A 13,524-nucleotide genomic window follows, 5' to 3' on the forward strand; every position below is an offset into this window, starting at 1 on the left:
GCACAACTTCAATAATGTTATTCCTTTGGTAAGAGCCATTCACAGCTCCCCCACTGCCTACAGGATAAAGATAAAACTCTTTAGCTTGGCGCCAAGGCCCTTCACACTCTATCACCCTCCTTCCTGCTAATCTCCCTCTCACATTCTCCTACACACACACACCCACACTGCAGCCAACCTACACTACTTGCTATCCTCATCTTGTACTTGCTATCTTCAGAACCTCAGTTCATATCAAACTTCCACTGGACATAACTTCCTCCTCTTAACCCAAAAGAATCTGACCAACCTCCTAGACATTTAAGTGCTGTGTCTCCATGAAGCTTCTTTTGATCTTTTAACTGTCAGTGCTTCATCCAAATCCAACAGCAATTTTTCTGTGCCACACCCGTGATTCTTATTACGAGCTGTCTGGTACTATGTTTATTTGCATATTTGTCTCCTGAACTTGAAGTTCCTGGAGAATAAGGGCCGTAACTCATTCAGCTTTGCATTTCCCCTAGAAACTAACATAATGAACGACTTTCAGAAAACACACGCAGCAGCACTGTCCAGCGGACGTTGCCGCCGTGATGAATCTGTTCTGTAGCGGTGTTGTCGAATTGGGCAGCCGTTAACCTCAAGCGTGACTACTGGACCCTTAAAGGGTGGCTACTGTGACTGAGGAACGGAATTTTAAAATTTCTATTTGATTTAAATCAATCGACATTTAAATATAAGTAGTTGACATGGCTAGTGACCACCCTATTGGACAGCACAGATGAGAATATATTTAATGAAGGAGGTTGCATTGCACTTAGAAAACTTCCTCGCTCTCTTCCCCACCTATAGAGGTCACTTGGTCTAGTTCTTCCTACTTCTGCCTCCTTGTCTTCTATACCTGGCCCCTTACTCCCTATACTCCAGCCATGGCTGGCTGATTTTCTTTTCTCCAACAAGCCTAGCTTGTTCTGGCTTCAAGGCTTTTGCTGTTGTATGCTTTGCTTAGAGTGCTTTTCTCTCGGATCTCACTCAAGTTGGTTTTTTTTTTTTTTTTTCATTCAGGTCTCAGTTTAAATGTCCCCTCTTTAGAGAGGACTTCCCTGATGTGCCCGCTAAAGTAGGCCTCTTCCCTCTCACTCTCCCCTCTTACACTTTCTTTATAACACTTTCATTAAAGTCATCTCGTTTATTTCATTACTTCTTCATTGTCTAACTCCTAATAAAAGGTAAGCTTCTTGGGCAAGGAAGTGCTCAAAAACAATGCATAATAAAATCAATGGAGGAGAGCATGATGAGAAACAGGATAGTTATATAGTCTCAAAGTATCTCCCCATACTAATTAATTAAAATGGGAAAACAGAAACTTTGGTACAGAAGAGAAATCCATCAGCCACCACCTCACCACATGTTAACTTCAAGTATAATCCAGGACTAACATCACCAGTTATAAGACATTTTGACAGGAGGTACTCATTTGATATGATGCACTGAGAAGGATGCATCACTTCTGGCGTCTCCTCTCCATAATGTAGAACCTCAGTCTACTCAGAAGAAAACGTTAGACAAATCCAAATTAAGTGACATTCTACCAAATACCTGGTGATTTTACTCAGAAGTGTCAAGGTCATGAAAGATGCACTCAGATTGAAGAACTGTCTGTCATACATGGGAGGAAACTAAGTATATATGATAATTAAATGCAAGGCAGGAAACTATTGGCTACTGAACCAGAAAAATGAGTAGGAAAACTGGCAACAATCTAATAAGATCTGTAGGACAGCTAATAGAAATTGTATCAATGTTGATTTTCTGTTTTCAGTAATCATGTTATGGTTAGGTAAGACGTTGGCATAAGAGAAAGTTAGGTGATGGGCTTATAGAAACTCTCTGTACTAGTTTTGCAACTTTTATTTAAATATCAAACTATCTCAAAGCAAATTTTTTTTGTTTTTGTTTTTTTTCTGAAACAGAGTCTCACTCTGTTGCCCAGGCTGGAGCAGTGGCATAATCATAAGTCACTGCAGCCTCAGTCTCCCAGACTCAAGCCATCCTCCTACTCACCTGTTGAGTAGCTGGGACTACAGGTGTGCACCAACATGCCTGGCTATATATTTTTTATTTTTGGTAGAGATAAGGTCTTGCTATGTTGCCCAGGCTGGTCTTGAACTCCTAAACTCAAACAATCCTCCTGCCTTGGCCTCCTAAAGTGCTGGAATTTTAGGTGTGAGCCACTGGACCTGGCCTAAAATAAAATTTCCTTTTTTTTTTTTTGGTTCAATTTTTTTTTTTATTGCATTTTAGGTTTTGGGGTACATGTGAAGAACATGGAAGATTGTTGCATAGGTGCATACATGGCAGTGTGATTTGCTGCCTTCCTCCCCTTCATCTATATCTGGCATTTCTCCCCATGCTATCTCTCCCCAACTCCCACCCCCCGCTGTCCCTCCCCTATTTCCCCCCAACAGACCCCATTGTATAGTGCTCCCCTCCCTGTGTCCGTGTGTTCTCATTGTTCAACACCCGCCTATGAGTGAGAACATGTGGTGTTTGATTTTCTGTTCTTGTGTCAGTTTGCTGAGAAGTTTCTTGAGGGCAAGGGCTTATCTGTCTTGTTCTAAAGCAGTACCTACTACATAGTAGGTATTAAATACTTGTGAATGAAAGGAAGACTGAAGAATATAAGATGGAATAGAAGAAAAGAAGAGCCAATAAAGGAAAAGAGAAAGAAAAAGACGAAGGGAAGAGAGGGAAGCAGAGATAGAGGAAGTGTGAGGAGAAGGACTGCACAGTTTTGGGAAGACTTGAGGTGTCCCTTGAAGAAGAGGATGTGGAACAGAACAGGCCTGTTGAGGACCTCACAGAAAAGGCTCACTCATAGCATGCAGCATACCCCAGGGACACACAAAAGCATGCAGATCGCACATTCTAGATGTTTGACTGAGTTCAATTTAATTAAAGTAGTTAATAACTTGGATTAAATGTAATAGTTGGATTAACACATGCAGTGCTCTCCCAAAAGAGTTATCTAGCTTTTGGTGGGCAGGTTAATAACTCTGGCTACTGGATGTCATAATCTTAGGTCTGGGTCCTGAGGGCTTGCATACGTGAGTCTCTAAAGACTGCTAGAAACTGGAGCAAGATTAATTCAGTAAGATAGAGCCTATTCTTGGATGACCTATAGAACTGAATTTATTTTCAGCTGTGGGTTATAGAAAATTATACACGTTCCTCAGTATTTCTGGGGGATTCGTTCCAGGATCCCCCGGTGGATACCAAAATCCAAGAATGCTCAACTTTTTTATATGAAATGGTATAATATTTGCATATAACCTACACATATCTTTCCATATACTTTAAATCATCTCCAGATTACTTATACTTAATACAATGTAAGTGCTATGTAAGAAGTTGTGATGTTATATTTTAATTTGTATTAGTTTCTATGTTGTATTGTTACTTTTTATTTTTTCCTAATAGTTTTGATCCTCAGCTGAATCCACAAATGCAGAACCCACAGACACAAAGATCTGATTGTACATGCTTTGCTGTCTTCCACATCTAAGGACACAAGAAGGGCTCAAAATCTGGGGTGTCTTTCCAGTAGGAGGAATGAAATTGCATTGATGAATATTATTTTAATTCTATATATCAATTGTTAGTCATGTGCCTATTACCAAAACAAAAAAGCAAAACAAAAAACCTTAATTTTGAGATAGTTTTATATTTAGATAAAAGTTGCAAAAATAGTACAGAGAGTTCCTATAAATCCATTGTAAGACAGGTAGCCTCGCCGGAAGCACGGACGCAGACCCCCCCACCTTTTTTCCAAAGCCCAGACGAGCTCGGGCAAGCTCAGACATGCTCAGGCATGTTCCCTTCTCCCATGCTCGCACAGCCTGACCTTCCCTTAAAAAGTCCAGTATGCAAACAAGGTGCTGCAACCCTAGCCTCTTTCTAGCCAATAGCAGCCAAGTCTTTCTAACCAATAGCAGCTAAGTCTTTCTGGCCAATAGCAGCCGAGCCTTTCTAGCCAATGGCAGCTGAGTAATTCTAACCAACGGCAAGCCAAGTCCTAGCTGAAGGCTTGTAATTCTACCCAGTGACAGTCTTGCTCTCCCACAACCAGTTGAGCTAGTTCGCTCCCTATAAAACCCATGTCTGAGAGGAGTCCGTGGGACTTCTCCGGCCCCTCCTGTTGGGCCGCAGAACCTCGTCCGGGAACCTGAATAAATTCCCTCGCATTGGATCTTCTTGTGCTGGCCTCGGTGTCTTCCGTTTTAAGCTCGGCAAGAAGAAACCTTACATCCATCACCTAGTATATAAGTGCCTATATACTAGGCACATAATTAACAGTTGATACATAAAATTATATACTAATAAAGTTATATACTATTAAAATTAGAGTTCTATACTCCCTTAGTTGTTCACAATAAAAGTCATATGCAGTTAGTGTAATGTATCTGCTTCACAGATGAGGAAACTGGGGCTCAGAGAAGAAAATCACTGGCCCTAATTTACACGATAGGGCCATAAAGCCAGAAACTCAAACCTAGCTGTCTCTCATTCCAAGCTCTTGAAAAGGGTCCTAGACGTCATCTAATCTAACTCTCCACTTCTTTGCCCCATCTTTCATGTCTATTTCATAAAAGACATTTGCAGATGAGAGAGACTCGACTTTAAGAGGAAGGGACCCTGGTCTCTCACAAGGTGTGGCAGCAGGAGGTGGCGGGAACCATGTGAAAAGAGCCCAGAGGGACCGTCAGCAGACTGGATTCCTGTCGTTGTCTCATTATTTCAGTGGGATCAGTGAAAGCATTTGCCTTTTCTAAGCCTTAGCTGTGTCATCTGTCAGATGAGGAAGACATGAAAACCCTCTCCTACTCTGGGAGAGCAGCAAGGTGGGGCCTCTGGTCAGCTTGGACACTTTTGCTGTCCTATGGGCAGGGGACGGAAATGGATGTTGTTTAACTGGCTGAAATGCTGTGCCATGCTAATTACATCAACCTCACAATCCTCTTTTTTTCCTCTGTCTTCTTTTTCACTGCTTCTATTTCTGTCTTTTCTCTCTCTCTCTCAGTTTTCAAATAAGGACTGTTTTGTTAGCTCCACAATCCAAATGATCTAATTGGCTGCAGAAGGGAACAAGCACAAAATCCCCAGGGGGAAACTTCGTCCGGATGCAAGAAAGAAAAGGTCAAAAACCACTTGATTGACTAAGAGAAGTAAGAGAAACGAGAATTCAAAAGCTTCTATTTATAACTGCAGAAACTGAAGTTCTGAGCTGTGCTCTTGACTGGGCAATTATGTGGCAGAGACTGTTTTTCCATCTTTGGGTGGCTCTTGGAAAAGAGAACTGACAGAAGCAGGCTCTTCTCTTAAACATACTCTCTACTCTGTGGTTTCCCTGAGGTCCCTGCATGCCTAGCATTGTGCTAGTACAAGGAACACAGCCATGAGATTGAGACCAAAGAGCTCTAGATTGAAACCGAGCCTGGGAATACCACTTCATATCAATTAGGATGTATATTATCAAACAACAGCAATGTCCAGAAATAATGAGCGTGGCGGGTAAGGTGGAGGAGAAACTGGAACCCTCATGTATTGCTGGTGTGAATGTAAAATGGTGCAGGGAGGCTCTGGAAAACAGTTTGGTGGTTCCTCAAAAAGTTACACAGAATTGCTGTATGATCCAGCAATTCTACTCCTGGGCATATACTGGAGAGAATTGAAAGCGATACTTGTACACCCATGCTCATGGCAGCCAAAGTAGACAAAAGGTAGAGACAACCTGTGTCTGTTGACAGACAAATGATTAAACAAAATTTGGTGCATGCACGTATGCGCGCACACACGCACACACACACATACACACACACACAATGTAATATTATTCAGCCTTAAGGAGGAAAAAAATTTTACACACACTCTAACATGGATAAAACTTGAAGACATGCTCAGTGAAATAAGCCAGTCACAAAAAGGCAAATATTGTATGATTCCACTTACATGAGGTATGTAGTCAAATTCATAGAGACAGAAAGTAGAATGCTGGTTGCCAGGGACTAGAGGGAGAATGAGGACTTACTGCTCAACTGGTACATAGTTTTTGTTTTCTCTTTCTCTCTCTATCTCTCGGCAGAGGTTTGCTCTTCTGGCCCAGGCTGGAGTGCAATGGTGTGATCTTGGCTCACTGCAACTTCTGCCTCCCAGGTTCAAACTATTCTCCTGCCTCAGCCTCCCGAGTAGCTGGGATTACAGGCATGTGCCAGCATGCCCGGCTAATTTTTTGTTTTTAGTGGAGATGCAGTTTCTCCATGTTGCTCAGGCTGGTCTCGAACTCCCAACCTCAGGTGATCCACCTGCCTTTGCCTCCCAAAGTGCTGGGATTACAGGTGTGAGCCATTGTACCCAGTCAGAGTTTTAGTTTTCAAGATGAAAAACATTCTGGAGATGAATGGTGGTGATGGTTGCGTAGCAATATGAATATACTCAATGCCCCTGAACTGTACCCTTAAAATGGTTAAATGGTAAATTTTATGTTGTATGTATTTTATCGTAATAAAAAAATGGGAATATTACCACCTAGATTGTGGGGTTATTTTGAGGATTAAATTAGATGTCCTATGTGAAATATCTAGAATAATGCTCCATCCCCTAGTAGTTGCTCATCCTGTACTGGTTTCTTTCTCTTCAGAGAATGTACAATTTATACAGAGTGTGCCCTTGCCTTCTCAGTTAGGACAGACTAACTGAAAAGTGGCCACGCACATAAAGACAAAATAGAATGCCATTTCTACTGCAAGATGATCACACTCAAAGAAGAAGGAAAATAATCACAAGCCAGTCTGGAGACCCTGCTTTTGCCATCGTATGCCTTAAAAACAAACAGCTTCTTGCCGCAAGCTGAAAGCAGAAAGGGCCTATGGTAACTTTCTCTTGAGTTTAAAACAGAAGGGGAGACGTACCTCTCTGTATCTGAAAAGTGAAGGGAATATCCTTCCTTACCTACTTAGTCCACTAGGCCAGCTAACACTTCAGCACTGGCCTGATTCAAATGTCAGGGCTGGAATCTTACCCACCTGGAATCTTACCTGCCTGTCCCATCACACTTAGCATTTCAGCTTTTAAAAAAATTATGCTGGTGTTTCTAGGTGGGGAGTCACCGCATCTCCCCGTATATGCTCAGGTGAACTTCAGAAACAAGGTGAAGAGGTAAGCCAGAAGGCATGAGCCTGGGTTAGGAGCAGGGAGGGTTCTGCTGCTGCTGGGAAATGGGCTTTCAGGGGATCATTCCAAACAGTACTCCTGGAAGGCTTCTTCCAGATAGTTTTCAGTGCACCTATGGCCTCTACGTATGGAAATGTTTCAGCCTGTGGGTCTCAGGGGAGCTGTTCCTGCAGAGTCCAGGCCAGGCCCTAAACCCTACTGCACACCCGTCTAGATCCGGGCATGACTCTGTTGTCTTCTTCCATTGCTCCTTCTCAGACAGTACCTCCAAAGAACACTATGAATCAGGGAGCCTGGGCTCCGATCACGTTTTCAAACCTGTCACATCTACATATAGAGATAAATAAAACCAGTAACAGTGGTTTCTCAAGAGTCTACTGTTTATCAGACTGTACTGGGTGCTTTACATACATTATTTCATTCACTCCCCACAATAATCCTTTGATGTTGGCATTATTATTTCCTTCTCATGGATGAGGAAACTGATGTTTAGAGAGGTTAGGTGCCTTGTATAAGGTACTAAAAAAATTCTTGACATATGTTTCTCCTGCCCAACCACAACCTTTCAGCATCTTGAAGGTACTATCAATACTTTAGGTAGTTTAGGAAGGTCTCAGATGCTACTCTTACCAATAGCCTTAGTGAAAGCCTACTGACTGGTGTGCTTAGCTTATAGGAAAGAAAGACTCTAAGGATGACAAATGGAGACATGGAATCTACTTTTTAAACCTATAACCATGTTTAACATGTGACTCCCAGTGTTTTACAATGTGTATACATACATGTACATGCACACATGCATGCAAACACATACACGCATCTATGTAAACTTAAATATATATGCATGGGCATACATTTGTCTATATTTGACAATCATTTCAGGTCCAGTTATGTATCTTGGGACATATAGTGTGGCATAATCATCTGCAACGTGATTAAACTTTGCTTCAAAATCAACCAGGAAAACATCTGCTCAATCACACCCAGGGACTTAGCTTCAGATACGCTATGTTGTAATATTACATAGAACTTTGAAATATTCCAGTAAGCGTCTATAGTAATTTATCATCTGCACTTCCCAACACTCTGCGCTAAGGAGACATCACTAATCATTATACCTTGATTTGGCTGTCTTTCACTTGAGGGACTCTACACCCTTTATAAATAGAGCATCAGTCTTGCAAATGCCTTCAACACCATCTTGAGGCTTAACTTTTCGTATTGACCTACAGAATGCATTGGGAATTTCCTATTGTTCCCTGCGGATCAAATTAGGAGATTCAGTGGTGTCTACCATAAGCAGACCTGGGTGATAGTGGCTTCATTTCACAGACAGTGACTGAACAACTGAACCATAGCTGAAGCCTCCATTAAGATTGAATTCTCCTGGTGCTGGAGAAAATTGTCAATAAGAATACAAGTTGCCACCATGATTGAGTGCTTACACTGTGGGGCTGTGCTAAACAGAAAGCACAGCTACCAGTCAGCAGCCCACTCCTTTGTTTGGTGTTCTCCTTTCTCACGTTCCCAAATGCCCACTGTAGGTGCACATCTACCCAGGAACACCTGGTTTTGCCTCACTGGGTGGTCTCCAGTCATACAGGAGCACAGTTTTCCATTTTCATAGGCATTCAAGTCACTTGGGAAACGTTTCAAAATATAAGTTCCCGGGACTCACCTAGAGGTCCACCTTCAGCAGGTCTGAATTTATGTTTTAAATTACCAATCCTTCTGATGTCATCTCACATAGACATCATGGGGTTATCCTTTGATAATCGCTGACTGAGGATATTCAAGGTCATTCTTATTCTCCATTGAAATTTTCCCATTTGTTCACTCCTTTAACATTTACTGAGAGGTTAACATAATGAACAATCTCATTTCATTGGTGCCTTTATAAGTGCCTTTATAGTCACTTTCTCCAACACCCATATTTGAAGCACATGGCAACCATCTAAACTCCATCAGGCAGGAATGGGGACAGACATGGCAGATACCAGTGGCTACTCCTCTTCTGCTCCATCTGTCCTGTCAGCAGGACCCTGATGTGTTCAGAGGTTGGGCTAGAGATTTCTTAAAACTTGGGAACATAAGTCCCTATCATTACCTCAGGGGGAAATTTTTGATTGGTGCAAACTCATTATTTTTGGCAACTGATTGGCTAAGGATGGGCATGTTCTAGGTAATGAATTTTTTTTTTAAGTGTGCTGAGGAAGAATTTTTCTTCCTGAATTAAAAACAAACAACTTCCAGAGGTGGAGGCCTTTGCTCCTTCTTTCTTTCTGGAACTGATAAAGGAATAGCCATCTTGTGACATTGAAGTAACAAGCATACGAATACAAGCCAAAATGCTAAGTACAATGGGACAGAAAGATAAACAGAGCTGAGGTCCCCTACAATATCACTGAACTTCTGAAAAACTCTTGGTCACTGCATACCTCTATCTATCATTCCTATCAGTTAGGAATGCTTCTAGCTGAAAATAACATAAAATTTAATTTAGTGAAATTAAATTTCACTTTTAAGTGAAAATCTGTTTGTTTAGATCACCATAAATTAAATTTTATGTTATTTTCAGCTAGAAGCATTCCTAACTGATACAGAAGTATTATAATGACTAAAATCTCTGTTTTGTAAAAAGCAGCTTCATAAAGGTTATGTGACTTGCTCAAAATCTCTAAGCAAGTACACAGTGGATTTTCGGCTGGAACTCAGCTTGAATGATTGCAAATCTTGACCTATCCACCTGGAGCCTTGCTCCACAGTGAAGGGGTTTTAGTGATTACCTTGCAGTAGGAGTTGAAGGAACCAGCAAGTTGGTGGCGGTTGTGGGGGGACTGGGCTCCTTATTTTACTTCAGCCAGAAGAATTATTGTTAATATATTTTCTAAATTGGGCTTCCATATAAGACACAATTTCATGAAAGAGTTTTGATGACTGAAGAAACAGTGTGAAATACAAGAGCATTATGCCATGCTGCTTTCTTCTTAAATGTAAGACATTGTAGGTACAAAGAACGCAATACTTGATCACTGTTCTCAGCACATTTGTTACCTGGTGGAGGAGATAAGTCATATACATGCAGGCACACCTTGTTTTATTGCACTTCACAGATATTACATTTTTTACAAATGGAAGATTGGTGGCAGCCCTGCATAGAGCAAGTCTATTGGCACCATTTTTTTTCCAGTAGAATGTGCTCACGTGTCTGTGTCACATTTTGATACTTCTTACAATATTTCAAACTTTTTTTCATTACTATTATATCCATCACAGTGATCTGGGATCAGTGATCTTTGATGTTAGTATTTGTAATTGGTTTGGGATGCCACAAGCCACGCCCAAATAAGATGCTGAACTTAATCAATAAATGCTGTCTGACTGCTCCACTGACATGCCATTCTCCATTTTTCTCCCTATCTTCAGGCTTTTCTATTCCTTGAGACATACAATATTAAAGTGAGGCCAATTAGTAGCCCTGCAATGGTCTCTAAGTGTTCAAGTGAAAGGAGGCATCGTATGTCTTTCACTTTAAATCAAAAGTTGAAAATCATTAAGCTTAGTAAGGAAGGCATGTCGAAAGCTGAGACAGGCCAAAACTAGGCCCCTGGCACCAAACAGCCAAGTTGTGGATGCAAAGGAAAAGTTCTTGGAGTAAATAAAATGTGCTACTCCAGGGAACACACAAATGATAAGAAAGTGAAACAGACTATTGCTGCTATGGAGAAAAGTTTCAGTGTTCTGGATAGAAGCTCAAATCAGCCAAAATATTCTCTTCAACCAATGCCTAACCAAGAACAAGTCTCTAACTCTCTTCAGTTCCAGAAAGGCTGAGAGAAGTGAAGAAGCTACAGAAGAAAAGTTTGAAGCTAGCAAAGGTTGGTTTATGTGATTTAAGGAAACAAGTCATCTCCATAACATAAAAGTGCAAGATGGAGCAGCAAGTGCTGATGGAGAAGCTGCAGCAAGTTATATAGAAGATCTAGATGAGATCATTGATGAAGGTGGCTACACTGCACAACAGATCCTTAATGTAGATAAAAACTGCCTTCTACTGAAAGACGCCATCTAAGACTCTCATAACTAGAGAAGAAAAGTCAATACCTGGCTTCAAAACTTAAAAGGACAGTCTGACTCTCTTGTTAAGGGCAAATGCAGCTGGTGACTTGTAAGTTACAACCAATGTTCATTTAACATTCTGAAAATTCTGAGGCCCTTAAGAATTATGCTAAATTTACTCTGCCTGTGCTCTATAAATGTAACAACAAAGCCTGGATGACAATATATGGTTTACTGAATATTTTAAGCCCACTGTTCAGACCTATCACTCAGAGAAAAAAATTACTTTAAAAATATGCTTGTTGACAATGTACCTGGTTACACAAGGGCTCTGATGCAGATGTATAAGGAAGTCAATGTTGTATTCATACCTGCTAACACAATATCCATTTTACAGCCCATCAATCAAGAAGTAATTTCAACTTTCAGTCTTATTATTTAATAAATGCATTTTGTAACACTATAAATGCCATAGATAGTGATTCCTCTGATGGATCTGGGCAAAGTAAATGGAAAATTCTTCTGGAAAAAAATCAGCATTCTATATGTCATTAAGAATATTTTTGATTCATGGAAGAGGTCGAAATACGAGCATGAACAAGAGTTGAGAAGAAGTTTATTCCATCCCTCATGGATGACTTTGAGGGGTTTAAGACTTTAATGGAGAAAGTACTGCAGGTGTGGTAGAAATAGCAAGAGAACTAGAATTAGAAGGAGAGCCTGAAGATGTGACTGAATTGCTGCAATCTCATGATAAAATCTGAATGGAAGAGAAGTTGCTTCTTATGGAAGAGCAAAGAAAGTATCTTGAATTTGCATCTCTGGCGAAGATATTTTTAATATTGTTGAAGGCCAAAAAGGATTTAGAATATTTCATAAACTTGTTGGTAAAGCAGCAGCAAGGTTTGAGAGGATTACCTCTAAATGTGAAAGAAGTTCTACTGTGGGTAAAACGCTATCAAACAACAACACATGCTACAGAGAACTCTTTCATAAAAGGAAGAGTCAGTTGATACAGCAAACTTCATTGTTGTCATTTTAAAAATTGCTAGTCACCCTGCACCCTTCAGCAACCACTACCCTGATTAGTCGACAGCACCAACATTAAGATCAGACCTGCCACCAGCTAAGAGATTCTGACTCACTGAAGGCTCAAATCAGTGTTAGCATATTTTAACAATAAAGCATTTTCAAATTAAAGTTTTTAGACATAATGCTATTGCACACTTGATAGACTACAGCGTAGTGGAAACAAAACTCATATGTATTGGGAAACCAAACAATTTGTGTTACTTGCTTACTGAAATACTTGCTTTATTGTGGCAGTCTGGAATACCTTATTGAGGTATGCCTGTACCATATTGAGAAGAAATGCAAGGGTTAAACTAAAGCCCTTTTAAAGCAATGGCTCCTTTTTGCTACAATATGTCCTTGAAAACAGTGTTATAAAGCAAATCATTATAAAATGATTCCTATTTTCCCCATAGGAATTATGTCATAAAAAGGGTTATGCTGTTAACCAAAGACTTAGGATCCAATTAATTATAAATATAGCCAATAACAAGGCACAAGAGCAAAATGTAACATCATTTGAAATAATAAAATGATGATCCAAATCCTATAAAATGGGAATAAATATACAGAACATATTATAGCACGTTTGAGCTGATTGTATAATCAAAGTAGTCATATAACATATAACCGTAAAAATCTACACCATAAATCTGACCTAAGACCAACATGCTAACAATAATAAACCAAAACCATATACTGAATGATAATTTTATTTCCTTCTTTTAGACCTTAGATGGATTTTTACAGGATGGTTTAGATACCCACTTCTCTTAACATGTGAAATATCCAAGGAAATTAGTATTTATGCACTCCCTTGTTTTGGATTAACTCTTGCAGCAAGCAGAAGGATTGCAGACATTCCACTCACTTGAAATGCCACAGAAAATGATGACTGCTATTCAGAGTAGATATGGTATTTTTCATACTGAAAACATGTTTTAATATGAAAGTGTTTATTCAAAGTTCCTCAAAAACTTCTACTTTGGCTCATGAGGATTAACTGCTACAGGGATTGCTCTCGTTTTATAAAGAAATGGAAAGCTGGAAATCTAGATAAAATGGTGGGTTTCAGCCATTGAACAACAGACAGCACAGACTTAAGAGAAGGGAAACAAGTGATCCTTGAAAGAAAGGAAACAAATTAGGTTATAACTTATAATTTTTCCAGATTATTGCCTGGAG

At 40.1% G+C, this 13,524-nt stretch overlaps 1 protein-coding gene across 1 annotated transcript in view; it reads right to left on the minus strand.

Moving 5' to 3' along the window:
• ALK (ALK receptor tyrosine kinase) overlaps positions 1-13,524 on the minus strand; it is a 752,988-nt gene that overhangs the window by 283,742 nt on the left and 455,722 nt on the right. The window lies entirely within an intron of this gene.

Source organism: Aotus nancymaae, unplaced genomic scaffold, assembly GCF_030222135.1.
Source record: "Aotus nancymaae isolate 86718 unplaced genomic scaffold, 86718_ANA_hifiasm-v0.15.2.pri h1tg000057l, whole genome shotgun sequence".
Lineage (NCBI taxonomy): Eukaryota > Metazoa > Chordata > Mammalia > Primates > Aotidae > Aotus > Aotus nancymaae.